This window comes from Xiphophorus maculatus, chromosome 16 (genome assembly GCF_002775205.1).
Source record: "Xiphophorus maculatus strain JP 163 A chromosome 16, X_maculatus-5.0-male, whole genome shotgun sequence".
NCBI classification, from domain to species: domain Eukaryota; kingdom Metazoa; phylum Chordata; class Actinopteri; order Cyprinodontiformes; family Poeciliidae; genus Xiphophorus; species Xiphophorus maculatus.
In genome coordinates this window covers 10,838,413-10,855,286 of record NC_036458.1, presented here as the reverse complement: position 1 = coordinate 10,855,286, position 16,874 = coordinate 10,838,413, and the positions used below count along the sequence as shown (strand labels likewise).

Below are 16,874 nucleotides of genomic sequence, written 5' to 3'. Positions count from 1 at the left end.
TCTGTAGGAACTATTCTTTTGTTGGTTTTGATTTAGGTTCTGTCTCATTTTGAGACTGTAGTACAAAATTATTACTCATGATGTGTGGTGCTGTTTTTGTGCCAAATTTTATTGATGTATTATTTTATTCATTCTATTTTTTCCGAGACTCTTAATTTTGGGTTTTCATTACTTGTTTGCCATAATCTTTAACATCCAAGAAAAAAAAATTGCTTAAAACAATTCACTCTCGAGTACAATGAACCCATCAAATGAGTGACAAAAAATATTGATCATTTTCATATTATCAAATATTTTGAGCTATACCTGTACCTTTATCTGGTATTCACACGTTTCAATCACAAATTCCTGGCATTTAACAGAAATGTGCAGACATTTTATCTCCCCTGTTACATAACAAAGACCAAAGGTAGAGATGATGATAGTTTTGGGTGTGTTTTTAGAGGAAAAGAAAGAAAGTAGCATAAAAAAAGAGAATTCACCTTCTTGCATCCTGTTTTCAATACCCATCCCTTATGGAAACGGTGGAGCTACGTGAGGCCTGGTAGCTGTTCGAACAACAGAGAAAAAACTTGACATAATCGCCAATTTATCAGAAGCTGTTGAAGTTGTCAGCGTGCTTCTAGGCATCAATGCATCAATAAATCAGGAATCTCTCTGGGTGTTCTCGACTGCTACTGTTTCCTGCCACCCTCACACACTTTTATATACTCCGTTTTATTCACTTTTTTATGTGCTAGGTTGATGTATTTTATTGAGCTAGTTACTACAGAGCATAAACTTGGGATTACAGCCCCGTGCATGGAAAAAAAAAAAATCTGCCCCCAGAGAGAAATGGAAGCAATCTGTTTTTAATATACCCTAATTCTCATTCTCTGCCCTGCTTCACTTTCTGTCACTCAGCCTGCTTTCCAGTTGCCTGCAAAATGTATGCAGAACCTGAGAAACACTTTTTTTTTTTACATCCAATCATCCAGAGAATTTGCCAAGCAGTCTCAGCCCTCCATTTACCCCCTTACTTTACCTTTCTACCTGTTAAGACTTCCAGAGGCAGATGCTGTTATCTTGCAGGCTTTTTGAGAGCCTGTCACATCCACTAGCTGCCTCTTTCTTCAAAAGCTGTCTCCCACTGCCTCGCTGCTTGTGCTCCCTGCGATTCCCGACGCCCTGCGGGGAAGTTGCACCCCGTGATGTCAAACGTGGACTTCGGAAAAAAGGAATCATCACAGTGGTCAGAATGATGGATGGAAGGAGAACATTTTGAGTGAAAGATTGAGGGATGCCACCACAAGATGTGCTTTTTTTGGTCCATCTCTTTTTCTGAATCTGACATTATTGATTTTTCTAACCTGAAACAGAGCCGCAGTAGAACCCTCCACCGTAATATAGATTGGAATTGATTGCCTTGAGGCTTTCTTGTCCTGTAAATATTTGTAAGGCTCTATTGATTCCATTAGTGACTGACTGCTGTTTGTGACAATGATATGGATGATGGCTTCTGCTGATAGAAGTAAAGTGATATCAGAAGGCCAGGAATTAATATTTCTTTGCAAAGCACATTGAAGAATTAGTTTAGGATTTCTCAAATGAGTTTGTTATGTGGCGACTGCAGAAGATTGCACACAGTTTGAAAGTGTACGTTTACCATCTTAAAACAACTTCAATTTCTAAAACGGCTTTGTGGTATTAGTAGTTTATATACCTATAAACTGTCATCACCTTTTCAATCAATATGTAGCAGTTCACTAGTGCTGATCTTCTGCAAAACACCTTCTGAGGACCAAACATGTAAAGACCTGTCAGGTTTAGAGATACAGGTAAGACCTTAAGCAGACAGTTTTGACCTTTCCAGTGAGATTCCGTTTAAATATTATCAGCAATAGTCCCCTTATCTGTAAAATTCATACCTCTTTCTGCTGTAAGTTTGTCAAAAAGTAAACAAACTCCTGATAGCAGTGTGATGCTGACACCTGATCAGACAAACATCATTCACCTGTTGTTAGCAATTTAAAACAATTCGAACGAAAAATGTGTCTGTCTGTGGGATTCAGTGCTATGTTAGCAGATAATGAATGTCTACACTTTTATAAGAGACATGTTAGTTTTGTCTATGTTTACTCTGTCAAACAAATTTCATGTTTCTACTAGCACGACAAATCAGCACCAACCTGTCTGGAAAGAGTGAAGTGTATGCTTTTGTATTTTGTGAAGAGGTGTCATCTTTGCAACTGTATAGGTTTTCCAGTATTTTCAGGTCTTGTCAGAAATTATCTACTCACGGTCAGCTGACCAGGTGGATCAAATGCTGCGCCTTAAGCCCAATAACTTCTAAGGTGAGATCACATTGGCAGAAGCTTCTGGCTGTAGCAGTCCATTGATTCATCTGATCAGTCAAACTTTAGTGGCTAATTTAAAACAACGAGACAGGAAAAACCACAGAGGCTTACTATTCTTATGTCTCCAACCTCACCCATTATTTTGTCTACTTTTCTGCAGTTACACTGCAATATGGCAATGTCTAACAAGTGAGGGAATTATTTCAAATAATAAATTCATAGAACCTCATCTTTAAATATCCAGATTGTCCCTTTAACTGTTTTTAATCTTCTATTAAAACCTAACTTTATAAATCCTGGATGACCCCTGTAAGCTTCTGTTATCACAGATGTGATAGCATATATGAATGTATTCTGCAGCCTCTTGGTTGCAAATTGTCACCAACTACTTGCAGTATATGTGCTGGAATGCATTCAAGGTGGAGGAAGCACAGGTTCTCCAGCAGTTGTTCTCAACGTGCACATTTATTTTTCTTAAAGGACCCACTGACACTTCATTTTCCACCAGATTTTTCTATACATTAATCAAAACACAGTGAACGGATTGTTCCTTTTGTTTTTATTAGGAGGTGGTTGCATTAGTTTCCATTAGTTCTGTTTTATCTCTATCTGGTGTGTATTTTGGGCAGCTGTTGTCTCTCGCAAAGAAAACGTCTATTTACAAACCAGAAATATAAAGGGGACAGCCACGAACCGTGCATGAGCAGTGGGTATTTTATCTGATTTTGGAAGGTGAGGGACTGGGAGAGAGCTGCTCTGGAGCACAGGGGGAAAAGCAGTAGCCCACGCGTTGCTGCTCCGTTAACCCGAATCTACCCCAGCCTCCCCAGCTCCCTCCGTGTTCCTTTGTTGTCTCAGGAACACAAAGGCTATTTTCAGGCAGCCAATCCTGAGTAGCAAGGGAAACTGCAACCCTGTGTGCCCCTAAAAGCCTTCATGACTTTTTAATTGGTGGCTCAGGGGCTCTACGTCCGGTGGTTTTGAGAGTGGACCATCACTGCCGGTGAAGCACTCCACGAAGGGATCAAATCCCCCCCACCTGAATCCCAGGCCTGTCAAAGCAGTCAGGCATGGAGGCAGTGGATGGGTGGCATTTGAAGGTGAGAAAGGGAGACCTGGCAAACGGGGGAAAAGCAGCTTGTGGTTTTAGATGGGTGGATGGGAGTGTGGAGCCAGGAGCGAATGTTTGTAGAGGAAGGAAGAATGAATGTGAAACTGCTGAGAGAAGGAATAGCCCTGCACCGAAATAGCATTTTTTTAAAGTAAGAAAGAGTTTATTCAGTGGAGTTGGAAGAGAAAAATGTGATGTGTGTGTGTGTAAGTGTGAAAGAGAATGCGTGCTTACGTTCGTGTGTGTGTACGCTAAAGAACATTTGGAAGTGATGGATTGTTACAGCATACCAAACAGAGTGGGAAAGGTGGGTGGTGGATTTTATTGGAGCGCTGGAAAGGTTTTGTGATGAATAATAGTCGTGAGTGAATTGGTCATTGTCAGAACCCTCCAGAGCCTATTGAATCAGCAGGGCCAGGGTTTTACAATGAGCTTCAACCATGAAGATCATCCTGTTGGGCCGTAATAGATGGAAAGTGAGTTGATGGAGGCAGGGGGTGCGAAGCAAGAGGCCAGCTCTCACCGCTGGAGAAGCATTTGTCGGCAGGGAAAAGGGCCGCACACCTCCCACGCTGTGTGGAGAGATCAGAGAGCAAAATAGATGCATCTGATGATCACAGGTACAGCCGCGCACACAATGAGCAGAGTCAGCATGCTTACAAGGGTTGCAAGCCGGCTAATGATGACCTGTTGACCCATCACTAATGATCCTCCTCAATTCAGCCAGGGACATGCTGGACTTTGATCTCTCTGTCATTAAAAGACCGAGAAGTGAATGCGTGTTTCTTTAATCTGATGAAGATTTAAAATATACATGGAGCATGGATGTGAGTGCATTTGCAACTGTGCATGCCTTCCGCATCAAACAAGTGTGCATATGCTTTCACTTTTTGAAGATTCATCTTTGTATAGCAGAAAGAGAAGCCACTGAAATAGGGATTGACACTCGATGATTGGAAGTTAACACAAACACACTGCTGTGTATTTTATCCAATTCACTTGTGAAAAAAAAAATCACAAATGCATTGAACAAAGATACATTTCAAACATTTTTCATGTACAATATCAATAAATACAAAGTTACACAGAAGCAGCACAGCGGTGTGGTAATTACCAATGTCTCCTTGGAAAAAAAGATCTCCAGTTTGAATCGTAGCCTTGGATTTATTCTGTAGAGTTTGCGTTCTCTCGTGCCCTAGTGTTTGGACTTCCTCTAGCAGTGCTAAAGCATAAATATTAATAATATTCAAAATACCTTGTTTTAGTACATCTAAGTAGCCATCTTGGTGTGTTTCTGTGTTAGCCCTGTGTTGAACTTTAAATTCTCCCTAAGATACATTCTGCCTATCATCGACAGATAACTGTATCCAGTTTTTGGGCCTGAATAAGATGTAAGCTGGTACAGTAAAAATGTCAGAAGAACATTTCTGAATTGCTTGGGTAAAGGTATTGGTCTCTGTAACTCAATTCCATCAGGGTTGATAAAAATGTAAATGCAATAAAGAACCTTGGATTTGATGAAAATGTTTACATTAAACACTTTGGTGAGCACACTTGAGTCTATGAAACACAAAATTCTGCCTTTTTCACATGCAAATGGTAAAAATTGAGTAAAAAATCTTAAAAATAAATTATCTTCTATTCCATTTACATAATTATCCACTGAAATGTTTTAAAATTAAGAGAAACAGTGCAATTGCACGTCTATTTGCAGTCATTTTTATATGTATAAAATGTGAGCATACGCCTAAATGTTGAATTGGGGAGTGGGGAGAAGGTGACTTTAACTGCTGTGTATTGAGCGTGAAAGTTGATGTAGTGAGTTTGGCTCTCCTCCCCCCTGCTCATCTACAGGGATGCTAATTAGACCATTCAGAGTCGTCAGTTTGGCCACATTTGGATGCTAATAACCCAGTTTGGCCCCTCTCGGTAGCTCTAGGAAGATACCCAATCTGGCCCCTCTTGGTAGAGATAGGAATTTCTCAAAATCCTGGTAGTCCTAGTGTTAATACCTTCAATGCATTGTATTTGGGGTTTTCTGTGATAGCCCAACAGAAAGTAAGTCACAATTCTGCAGTGAAAGATTTTAAACATGTAAATAAGTGGCAAGGCTGTTGAGTGGTTGAAAAGAAAGAACAGTAAAGAAAAGAAAAAAATTAATAACCCTCTGCAGTTTGCCACAAGTCATGTTGGCAATTTTGAGTAGAGCTCATGTTTCTGAAAACTTTCCATTGAATGATGTTCTTTTTAACCTGACAAACCCTAAGTGAGTGAAGTTGATGCTGATGTTATTTAACAGTGCTCTATTTGGTGGTGAACAAAGCACTTAAACAGTTTTTTTTTTTTTTTTTTTACAAAGGCAAAGTTTGGATATGTCATACAAAAGAGAAGGAAAAGTGAAGGCTTTACACAAGGTGATCTTCATGGCTACTCTGTGCGTGCAGGCGTGTGCGTGTGTGTGCTCATGGACAGCACAGATGTAGTTTAGCGCACCTAGTTTGTGCCGTCTTTTTAAGGACTCGATAATGCATACCTTTAAAACTTGACTGTAGTGCCTTTGACTTCACTCAGAACAGAATAATTCAAACTGAAGGCTCATGCCCTCATCTTTATAACTAACAGCTTAAGCCAAGTTTTTTTTTTTCCTTCCTCATTTTATCGTTTCCTGGCAGAAGTTTCAGCAAAGAGTAGCTAAAGTGAGTTGCCGCTGCATTCTGAAAGACTCATTGAGTGTGTAACAGAATGCCAGATTACATAAAAGAGGAATATTGCAGTGTTTCAACTTTCTTAATCCCAAAGTTATATAAAGGCCACCTGGATTTATTTTTCCTCCTCAGCAATACTTTGTAGTCTCTATTGAGTGTCACCAGTTTAAAGGGAAAAAACAAAACGCACGCTGACAGCATGGCAAAAAGGGGTTTAAAACGAACTGAAATCACTATATTGGAAATTGATTCTTCGATATGCTACATCCAGTCTGACACTGTGCTGTTTTGCAAGCAGGAACGAGGCAGAAAAAAATTCAGCCTTTAGAAGTGCGAAGCTGGCAGAGACCCCAAAAGTCTTGGAGAGAAAAGTGATTGTAGTAACTTTCAGATCAGGGGGCTGAATACATATGCATGCCACACTTGAGATTTGTATATGCGGAAAATATGAGGATCATGTATCACGTTCCTCCCATTTTACAATTATGCACTACTTTGTGCGAATCTAGCACACAGAATCATAATAAACTACCAGTAGCTGATAAATCCCCTGAATCATGTTACAGATTAAACATGTCATCTACCTATTACGGTACAAGAGCAATAATAAATAAAACTGATTACTTATTAATATCCACACTGGTAATCCACTGTATTATATGTGTATTAAAGCACATTACTTACCATTGCACACTCAGTTAAAATGTTTCTAATAAAAATATAAAGTGCCTAAGGCATTTTAAAGCCGCAGCCAATCTGGGAGCACTATCTGCTCCGTGTTTCACTAATGGGACTGATGTAAATATGTTCATTTGTGAATCGTCTCTTCAATTTATTGCAGCTCATAGTGTGGATGTAGATTATCCAGGGATTATGATGTCTGGGAAATAAAAGGCACTCGATGTGTATTTATGCATGGCTTATGGATGTGGTAATGTGGAATTAGGTTCTATCATGGCTAGAAAAATAAAAATGGGGAAAAAAAAGAAGTTTCACTCCTACGTCCCCACATTTGGCTCCGCTTCAGGTTTTAATTTAGTGATACTCATCCCCCAAAAGTTGAAATTTAACAGACGTTTATGATGCAAATCGCAGGCTATAACTCTGCGTGGTGTGGAGGGCCGCATTAAGCCTTCAAATCGCTCTTGCCTTTTCTCGGGTGCCAGCAGCTTTATGCCGTATCTGCTTGATCGTCCACACTCATTTAAATGTGCGATTGCAGCCAGCTACAGTCAATCCCTACGCTTTGCAGGTCCTCAGAGGCGGAGAAAGTTCAGAGAATTACCAACACAAAGTTTTTTTCTTCTTTTTTTTTTTTTAAACCGGTGTGCTAGTTAGCAGTATCGGTGGGAACATTTCAATAACACAGCAGGGGAAAAGGGAAGAAAAGGCTCTCTGAATACATTAACCTGATGGGAGATGGTGTCTCAATTTATTTTTATGTAATTTCAATCAATAACCTCCAGCATATACGGTACATGACATTGTGTGAAGACTAAAATTGCTGTGGTTCTAAGTTCCTTTTATATGCAAAGACCTCCTGCATATGTATAAGCCTGTCAAGAATAGAGCCCACCTTAGTATTTACTTAAAAAAATTCAGAATTTCTTAATACCTGTGCTTACTTCACATTCTTTTGCATGTGAATTGGCACTGCAGAGTTAACATTCTCAACTAAGAAAGAGACAAAGTGGATTTTGCTTATTTTAAAAAAAATCTTTTATCATTCCAAGAGGCAGAAAACAAACCAGCCAACATCAGTGCAGTCACTCTGGGAGCGATGTTTTGAGTGGAAGCTTAAGAATGTAATTAGAGCAACATCATCAGCCTCATATATTAGATAGCGTTCTTGGCAAACGAGCTCCAAGCTGTATTTATGTCGCTTGTGCTATGAGAACTATTGATTAAGAGCTGTGGTTTTCATGTAAGACAGCTTGCAATTTGCCGATCAAAATGACACAATCCTTACAAGTAGAAATGTGGGTTTCTTTTAATAATCATGAAATGAACAGATGACAGGCATTTTAAGAAAAGAGGGGTGGCAAAGCACACAGAATTTGATTGTATGTGTATAACAAGTATATAATCAAATTTAAGGGAGAAATATTCCATTTTGTTATCATAAATTGAGTACTTACCTAATCAGAGGGGAGAGAAGAGAAATACACATCTTTCATCTTCTCATGTGGTCTGTTAGAATTAGCATCTAATCATTATTCAGTATTTTCACTGTCAAGCATGCATAATTTCATGGTATTCACATAGGGCGTTATTATGCTCACCCAATCTTAACAAGTCATGTTTCTTGCTCTAAACCGTCTAAAGGAACATATGAAGAGAACAAAACAATTAGTATTTCTGAATGAGACTTTTTTATTTTTTTCTCCAAGGGTTGTTTGAGTTCCACGGTTCTCATCAGTTCCCATTACTTTGTCTGATAATTGAGGTGAGCAATGTGGTGTGAAATCATGTAAGAACCAGCCAAACACCACGATTTGCATGATGTCGGAGATCTCAGACCTTTGTCTGTCTGCTGGGTTAGACCTGACTGTCACCAGACGATGCCTTGAGACGGACTTCCTCGTCTGTCCTCTCCAAGTGCTGCGCTGCACAGATGTGGAAGCAGTGAAAGAGAAAGTGTGGGTGCCTGAAAGAGGTGAGCTGCGTGACCTGGAAAGAGGCTGCCAGCTTTTGTGGTTTCACCTGAAGGTGTCTCGAATCTCCACAAAGCAGGATTTTTTTTTTCTTTTTTTACTTCTGCAGGGATGATGGAGGAAAATAGTGGATGTAGGCCCCTCTTTAGAGCGCTGGAGAGGGTCAGCAAAATGACAAACCCTATTCTGTCAGTTCTCACACTCCAGAGGTCTCAATTAGGAGCTGGGACTTCGTGCTCCCGTGTGCTTCTCGTTTCGCAGAGGTGATGATCCTGCTATACTCTAGACGTATGTGGAAATGAGAGAAGATGAAAACACATCCACTTGCCACACACTCATCACCCTGTGATCATATATCACCTTTAACGTGGTCTTCCCAAAGAGCTTGTGTTTCTCACATGAAATTAGACAGGGTATGCTAAATGGTTTTGGAGAAGTCAGTTTTGAAGGCTTTCCACATTTTTAACAAGAATCAGGGGTTTACTAACAGCAATACTGAAATATTTTTATTTAATGAGATCATAGGACATGTTTACAAATATTAATGTCTTAGTCCCTAAGAGTATTTGCAAGGTATAATATGGCTCTTCTTTTTTTTTATGTTTTTTACCCCTCCAGGGGGTCTTTTGTGGGCTCTAGTGTCCCTTAAGTGATAGTAGGCTGACAGGAAACGGGGAAGGAGAGGGGGGAAGACATGCGGCAAATGTCGTCGGGTCTGGGAGTCGAACCCGCGCGGCCGCGTCAAGGACTCCAGGTCTCCAAATGCGGGTCGCGCTAACCCCTACGCCACCACGGCACTCCCCAATATGGCTCTTCTTATTGCTTTTTGGATTCTTCACCTATGTGTGACCTCCCAACCCATTTGACTCTGTGGATAGTGAGACATTCTTTATAAGGTCTTCTGATTTTGTTCTGTGGTTGATACACATGTTGTGTATCAAAACAATTCATCCCCGGGGCATGAAAACTAAAAACACTTGTCGAGATCCACAATTCTCTTATGTCATAGAAAGCTTTGACATAGTGATCCGGGCTTTCCTAGATTGAATAAAGGGATGTTATTCCTTAGCCCTACTTAGACATTTGCAAAGTTAACATTTTAAATTAAAAAGAAAAAAAAACCCTGTTCATAACAGTATGATGAGACATAAAGAAACATGCATAAAATTTATTACAGTAATCCACAAGATGCTTACAAGTGCGCACTGTGAAGTGCGTACTTAAATGTTCACATATCTGTATCTGTGTAGGGCATTTTATCAATTTCAGTTCATGATATGCATGTTACTTTGAAGAGCAGATTGACAAAAAGGTCTCTTCTATGCAATAAGCACTTCAAAACAAATACTCATAATTAAATAAATACTAATAATCAATGGTACGTCATTTTTGCTGCTGTACGTTGCATTAATGTTTTATATAAAAGGAACATGCTATAAATGTTGGTTCTACATTTTTGTCCTACACTTGCATTTTTATTTCACATTGTAATACCAAGATCATCTCATATGAACCCATGCCTACATGTCAACGAAACCTAGTGGCCTGTTAGCAGTCATAACACTTTCTGAGCTCAGTGATGAATTTCAGCAAAAGACGATGTTTGTCTACTTCAAACCAGGTAAATAAAACATTCCCAACACTGATTGCTGTTCACGCCTGGACCCGGCGGAAGGAAGGGGGGACGACAGGCAGGCCATGTAGATGTAATGAAAGGAGGTAATAATTCTTTTTTCTCTGTCAGCTGCTCCGTGCCATTAGCATTTACTGCCAGCCCCTGCCACTCAACGTTTGGCAGCCATGCACTCTGACACACTGATAAGAATCACAATCACCAGCTTTTCCACATGCATACATTATAATGGCAGGCACCATGATACCTCGCACTTAGCGGAACACTATTAGCATGCCATCGGCATCGCTCTCATTCAGAGGTTCAAAGAGATCAGTTGGGGAAGAAAGCAGGGATGGGACATAGCATTTTGAGTCCATGAATTTTGCTTGAGAATATTTTGCATCTTAAATGCACACAAACACACCGAAATGAAAATACACACAAAATGTGGGACAAAGGAGAACAAGTAGAACACAGGTTTTGCTAATGTCAAGAGACAAGAGGACTCCAAATAAATACAACTCTATTTATATGTTAATGATGGGAGGGAAAGAAGATACACATTCTGTTTGGAGCAATGAGCAATTAAATCAGGACCTGTCTAATAGCTACATCTTCACAGAGCTGCCCACAGGTCCCAGGATGGACAGGCAACACAGCTTCACAGGTGCATCTGATTATCTCTATCTCAGTGCGCGTAAAATAAGGTTTCCCCCACCATACCATCCACTAATTAGGATCTAATTATCTAGCCTGTTGTAAACAATCACAGCAGATGGCATTACGCACAGTATTAACTCTAATGACCCCGGGCCTTGTGGAATTCACATTTCAATGCGTTTGTTTATTTTATTTATTACATTACTCTTTGCCCTACTTTCCAAATTCACTTAGGGCTATTTCCAATTCTATCAAGCCATAAGAAGAAGCTGAATGGCGCTCCTTTTACTCTGTATCTTATTCAATTATTGCCATTTCTCTGCCTTGTGTTGCTGTTTGTATTTGATGTCAAATGAGAACTGGATATCCCCAAGAGTAAAGTTAGAACATTCCCTTCATCCTCCATCTGTCCCACCTGGGAAATAACACCAATCACTAAATCAGGTTGGAAGCCTGGGTCATTTTTTTTAGTGTCTGACCCATAAGTGCTATCCAAGCTTCCATATCCCTAACAATTTAATACAGTTTTGCCCTTAAAATCTCAGGAATTACCCAATCTGTCATTGGCAAGAATGTGTTCATGACTCGCTGCTGCTCTGAAACATAAATCTTATTTGTGTGCCACAAAGTCTGACAAGAACCCCTGCTTTATCTTCCGCCAAGCTACTCTGTGACTACTCCTTGATGATTAAAGACATAACTTTCTCACATCTCGCCGCAGTTGCTCAGCTGGGGTTTCGCCACTGCTCATCGGACAAGGCTGAGCCAGCTAGAGACTGGATGCTGCAGAGGGCGTGTAATGGTGGCTGTGGGTGTGCGAGGTCTCATTAATTGAGGCCGGGCCTTGTGCCTGTGCTCCTCTGCGAGTTGTGCTCTCTGCCAGAAGCTGGACTTGCTAATTAGGCTCCTGGATATCACAGACATGTCCCTGGGTGCTCCGTACAATACACTGTTAGTGCCGGGGAGAACGAGAGAGCAGGACTGAAGGAATCATGGTACAGTCGGAAGAAGTGCAAAAAGACCGAATAAGATCGAGAGACCTCTTGGCAGAGAGCGAAGATGGAAAGGACATGGTGATTGAAAATGCGCAAGAAGGGATGACAACTGATGAAAGGGTATGGAGATAGTAAATGAGAACTACTGTATTGGAACAGATCACAGCCGCCAAGTAAGGCAGACTGCCACAACGTGCACAAAGGAAACTGTTATTTAGGTGGGAAAATCTGAGAAAGAATGGGAAAATCAAAATGAAAAAAAGAGAGAATCTATCCAAAGGAAGATAAACAGAGCAGAGAGGTAGAGATATCTACTCAAAGGCGAAATGTGACAAACAGTAAAGAATTCCAAACAGACCGAGTGTGTGTGTTTGAGATTTTGTGTGGCTGTGAATTTGTCTGTGCTGCGTGCTGGACTGTGTGTCCAGATAATTCAATCTGCTGCCCATTGACCGGCCTCCCGCTCCGTCTTCACTCCTAATTAAATCTCCATTTGTTGGCTGGCTGCTACAGTACTGCTTCTAATTGTGCTGCCACAGCCCCTCGCAGATACGCGGGCACACCTAAGCGTGCACCAATCCGGGGCCCCAAGGCAAGCGCGATCCCAAGCACGTCACTGCGCTACATTACACCTCAATTAATCTCATCAATTACACATCAATTAACCCATGGCAATTCGCTAAATGCAGCTGGGATTCAGGCTGTTTTTCATCGGCGGGGACCCGAGGACTTTTTCTGCAACATCAAAGCACACCGAGCATCAAAAAGAAAAATATGTTTAATGACTTAACAAGAAATTCAATTTTTTCTTTTTTCCGTCTATTCGTCCGAGTGTTTAATGTCACTATTTAGAAATCCATATTGCCAATGTAAGGACAAAAAGTAATTTTAAGAGCTTGTAACCTTCTCTCACACAAATCTCTCCAACTCTTTCTAGGACATCCCAGGGCATTCCCTGGCAAAATCAGAAACTTAGTCTTTCCACCAAGTCTTCATTTTGCCCCCGGGTCTCCTTCAAGTGGGGCTTCCCCAGAAATCCTTCAAAGGCTCCAAAGGAGAGCACCAAAGAGACATTCTGTTCAGATGACTCCTTCTGAGCAGCAACTTAACTTGGAAGTAGAGCTCCTCGCCTCAAAAGCTGAGCATAACCATTCTGTGTAGGAAGCTCATTTCAGATTTTTCAAAGGATGTTGTTCTTTTATACCATGAAGCACACACTTTGCTGAAAGTCCCTAATGTGTTTATCCATGTCCAACTCCATCCTATCATGATTCATGAACAAGACACCTAAACGGTCTTTTGCCCCCTGATATGAAGGAAACAATTCACCTTTTTCCAGTAGAGAATCATGACTTCTGGCTCAGAAGAGTTGGCTTTCATCTTTGACTGTTTCAATGCATGCTTAAAGTAAGTGTGTACTGTAGGTGTCAATATAACTACATCATCTGGAAACAGCAAACTCAACATCTTACGTGTTTTAAACCAGACACCTTTCTCTTCATGACTACTTGTTGAAATCCTGATGATGAAGATTAACTCGTTTAATCCCAAATTTTTGTTCCTGCAAAATAAGTGCATACATTTCAATCCTTGGACCTCCTTAACACATGATATTTATGAATTATTACATTTTATGTTAGTTATGTTAGTGAAAATGCAGGTTTTATACTCGGCAACAATTGTTGCCGGTGGGAAACTGCACTCTAAATTACACAAATATGACCTATTTACACATATAAAAAAATAAGGAAAATTATGACATGCATAACTTATTATAACAAAGAATGGTTACAAGAGTGTTCAGAAATATTTTAGAAACATAAAAATTCAATGCCACATCCTGCAGATGTCATTGTCTCAATGTGCCAAGTGACCTTTGACCAGTGTTGTATAGTAACGAAGTAAAAATACTTCACTACTTTACTTAAGTATATTTTGGAGTACTTCATACTTTCCTGGAGTATGAAAATGTTTGATGACTTTCACTTTTACTTCACTATATTTCCGAACTTAATTGCGTACTTTTACTCCGATACATTTTCAATGTGTGGTTTAGTTACTCGTTACAAAAAAGCGAGAGAGAGAAACGCAAGTGTTTTGACCCCACCTACTGATTAGCAAGTAGCAAGCAGGCTACCGAACAAAGTCGTAGCCTGCTTGTCTGGGCTTGTTCATCACCTCCAATAGGATACACCTGTTTCGCTTCTCCCATTGTTGGGGAAATCAGAAATCAGAACACCTTACACCGGGTGGGTGGGAGGGACGTACAGAGAAGAGTGCTGCCCGCACTGACGCGGCTCAGGGATTACGTGACACGCAGCGCCGTGCCCTATAATGCACTGTAAGCTATGTAATGTGTTTTGAGGCAATTGACCAAAATCCCGGACAATTTTTAAATTCCCCCCGGACATCTTTTTAGGTCTGAAAAGTAGGACATGTCCGGGAAAAAGAGGACGTCTGGTCACCCTAGTTCAATGGGGGACAGAAGCCATAGCGATAGCAATTTAGACTAAATTTAACGAATATAGGAAAGGCATGCAAGTTCAAAACCACAAACCATTAACATGTGCTACTCTTTAAAACTGGAACAATTTATTAGCAGGTTTCATTTTGCCTGCACTTGGTTGGGTACATTATTTTAAGTTTATTTGACAAGTTTACCAAAATATAAGAAATGTCATTCAAACTTGCCTTGTTTTACTTTTTACTTGTACTTTTCATTACATTACTTGAGTACATCCATTTTTACAGTAATTTCCATACTTAAGTACAAGAAGTTTCAGATACTTTAAGACTTTTACTCAAGTAACATTTCAGTCAGTGACTTCGACTTTTACCAAAGTCGTATTTTGGAGAGGTACTTGTACTTTTACTTGACTCTGAGATTTCAGTACTTTATACAACACTGCCTTTGACCTCATTTGATTATTTCATCAATTAGGCAAAATCAGGTGAAAATGTTAGTATGAAGAAAACTGCATCTCAGAGGACCTTGCCCCTGTTCCACCAGACCAAGCACAAGACCTTTGCCTTGTCTTAAACTAGTTTCAGGAGTGGCGTCATCTTGTAGTGGTCAATCAGTGCATAGGCCACACTTTGAGGAAAGGTTCGGGTTTTGGAGGATGGGGTGTGGGGAGGGGTTCAACTGTGGGAATGACAGTGATGTAGAAGACATCGTTTTGAGGTTCCTTCAGGCCTCAAAAATCTAAAATATCTGATAGTTATAAGCTGTGTGGGAACAGCAAGACATTGAATAAACAGCAAAGCTATGGACACATAGCATAGTACTGTCTATGTATTGTGCTAGCGGCAAAAGTTGTTGCCATGCTTACATTCACTCTTCTTATGATCAAAATATGGATGAAGGGATACAATTTTCTTTATATATCAGTAGAAGACACTTGAAAGAACATATGTACAAAATATTTAATTTATATATTTTTATTAAAGTATTTTACTGACTTCCTCTTGTACACGTTTGTGACTGACATTTACCTCCACCATTACAGGCAGGAAGTAAAGAGGTCTGGTCATGTGATCTTTCACACTATATACATGAAATTGATATTGCTTAGAGTAGACACTATTATTTGATTTAACTTCAATTAGCTGCTTGAAGTCAAAGCAATTCTTTTAGAGCTTCCAGAAGTTAGAAAAAATGTCTGGCAACAATTGTTGCCGGTGGGATTAAACGGGTTAATGAAAAGAAGCAACCCTGGCAGAGTCCAGCCTGCACTAAAAACACTCTGAAAGTTGTGCGCCGATTCAGAGGCTGTAAATACAGTCGGGGGAATGGCGAGGATGAATTGAACTATGATGGACAAAGGGTCTCATTCGGCATGCAGACGCAGATGCATGGGCCATTTCTATAAATGACTGTAGAAGTGTGCAGAGGCTCTACATCTCCTCTACCTGTCTTCGGGCCTGTTTGGCTTCTGCTGTAATGGGTTCCTTCACCTTGCTGCCTGTGGTTGGAGGACACCCCTCCCTCTCTTTTCATTTCTCTCTTTCCACAACTCTTCTCCCACTTCTTAAGATCTCTTGATTTAAACCATTACACTATGCATTTTTCCTACCATCTGTTTAACTGTCACTGTTTTCATCACTCAATCTTCCCCTGACCGCTGTTTCCTAGTTCCTTCAGTCGTGGCAACATCGGTTTTGATGCACTTAAGAGATATATTGTACATAGGTGCCTGCTCACATGGATGCAAGAAAATATTTACAAATATGCTTGTGTTTAACATGACCTTCAGTTTATGTTGGTTATACAAGTGGTTTATATTTTGAGTGTTTTGTTAATGCCTCTATTGAAAAGCCTTATTGTCTTGGCTCAAATCTTCTCATTTCAACTGGTAAAGCATCAAATACATGACAGAGAAGAACTCATTATTGAGATGCTTTATCTATTTCATTGTGTGTATTCAAAACGGAAGAATTACTTTCACCTAGTTGCTTTCTAGATGCTTCCCTGGAAACGTTATGCCATCCCTAATGGCCCTTAAGCTTTCACTAGACTATTACTGAGCCATGGTCAGTGCCATGACAGTTGCATAACCCCCATCAGAGAGGTCTGCCATGACCCATCTCACATGTTATACACCAGTTGGAGAGGCTAGATGACAACTCCACATTTACCTGGATGACATGGTCCACTGTTGGCTAGATGGACTGAGATAATGATACAGGGAAGTTATGTGAGCATGTCCTTGTGTAGTAAAGAATAGAAGATATCATAGAAGATAAAGATAATTACAACACAAACACATCCAGTGAAGGATGGAGATAATGAGAGAAC

At 40.2% G+C, this 16,874-nt stretch overlaps 1 protein-coding gene across 4 annotated transcripts in view; it reads left to right on the top strand.

Annotated features, from left to right (window-relative positions):
• LOC102220330 (protein sidekick-2-like) overlaps positions 1–16,874 on the top strand; it is a 110,929-nt gene that overhangs the window by 41,117 nt on the left and 52,938 nt on the right. The window contains exon 1 of one of the 4 annotated variants that reach the window (XM_023349541.1): positions 3,381–3,436. The exons of the other annotated variants lie outside the window; for them this stretch is intronic. The gene's annotated coding sequence lies outside the window, so the exon portion shown is untranslated. Of the gene's footprint in view, positions 1–3,380; positions 3,437–16,874 lie in introns of those variants that run through there. 4 annotated transcript variants of the gene reach the window in all.